Source organism: Lucilia cuprina, unplaced genomic scaffold (assembly GCF_022045245.1).
Source record: "Lucilia cuprina isolate Lc7/37 unplaced genomic scaffold, ASM2204524v1 Scaffold_1303, whole genome shotgun sequence".
Taxonomy (NCBI): Eukaryota; Metazoa; Arthropoda; class Insecta; order Diptera; family Calliphoridae; genus Lucilia; species Lucilia cuprina.
In genome coordinates, this window is record NW_025806251.1 from 6,732 (window position 1) to 8,106 (window position 1,375).

At 26.2% G+C, this 1,375-nt stretch overlaps 1 long non-coding RNA gene across 1 annotated transcript; it reads left to right on the top strand.

Moving 5' to 3' along the window:
• The first annotated feature begins 276 nt into the window (after positions 1-276).
• Positions 277-1,056, top strand: LOC124421099. Its single transcript, XR_006941514.1, has 2 exons — positions 277-375; positions 1,007-1,056. It is a non-coding gene; the product is annotated as an uncharacterized LOC124421099 (long non-coding RNA).
• The last annotated feature ends 319 nt before the right edge of the window (positions 1,057-1,375 follow it).

Here is a 1,375-nt window from a genome sequence, read left to right on the forward strand (position 1 = left end):
CACACTTTACTTTTTATTCAAATAAACAAACTCTCCCTCCCTATTAATTTCATTATCCACTCTCCCTGTTAATAGTTGTTATTGTTTTTGCCAAAATATGCCTAGTAAATCTGCATTGTTTACCTCTTTAACTAATACTCTAACACCCAATTTAATTTGCATACTCTCCCTCACTCTCCCTTAAGCTCTTCCCTATTTTCGATTGTTTTTGCATTAGCTTGCAATTTCTTCCTCTTTTTCTACAATTTACTTTAGTTTGTCCGCGTTACTTGCAAGAAAAAGTGTCCAACTCCCGTAAATTCTTTAACAAATTCATTTAAAATCTATTATTAATAAAATATTTTAATAAATATTAGTGCAAAATAGTACAACAAAGTAATAGTTTATGAATAATATAAATATTTGTTTAAAAAAAGTGTTTTATTCAAGTTTAAAGTAAAATTGTAGAAAAAAATGCCTTGTCATGCCATTTTCTTGGCCATGCTGTGTTCATTGTTGTTGTTTTTCAGTGTCAAGGTTTCTTGTTGTTGTTGTTGTTGCATTTAAATAAAGGCAAATAAAAATGTGCAAGTTTTGTAGTAAAATAGTAAAAGAAAAAAGCAACAGCAACAACTAAAGCAAAACAAATCAAATCATGTTTAAATTTCTTAATGAAGTGTTGTTGTTTGTTTTCTGTTTAAATGTATGGCCCTAGTAGTGTTTTTATGTGTTTGAAAAAGTGTTTTAAAAGCTTAAATTTAAATATAAATGAAAATAAAAGAAAAATAAAATGCAACAACAAATATAGCAGAGCAATTCCAAGCATAATAATAAGGTTCATAATGAAGTTAATTGTTGTTGTTTTCTCAGTGTCAAGGTTTCTTGTTGTTGTTGCATTTAAAGGCAAATAAAAATGTGCAAGTTTGTAGTAAAATAGTAAAAGAAAAAAGCAACAACTAAAGCAAAGCAAATCAAATCATGTTTAAAGTTATTAATGAAATGTTGTTGTTTGTTTTCTGTTTAAAAGTATGGCCCTAGTAGTGTTTTTATGTGTTCGAAAAAGTGTTTTTAAAAGCTAAAGTTTTAATATTAATGAAAATAAAATAAAAATAAAATGCAACAACAAATAAAGCAGAGCATCTATACACCTTGAAAATAAGGTTCATAAAGTGTGTTGTTGTTATTGTTATAGTTATTGTTTAAAAAAAGTATGGCCTTTTAAGTGTTTTAAAGCTTATTTAAAATATTCAATAAAAATTGTTATAAAGCAAAGACGAAAGCTGCCGTTTGGATTAAAAAGGTAAGTGTTGCTATTATATTATGAAAAATATTAATCAAAATTAAAATAAATCCTTTATATAAACAATTTCCCTCCAAAGGAAATTTTTATTTTCTA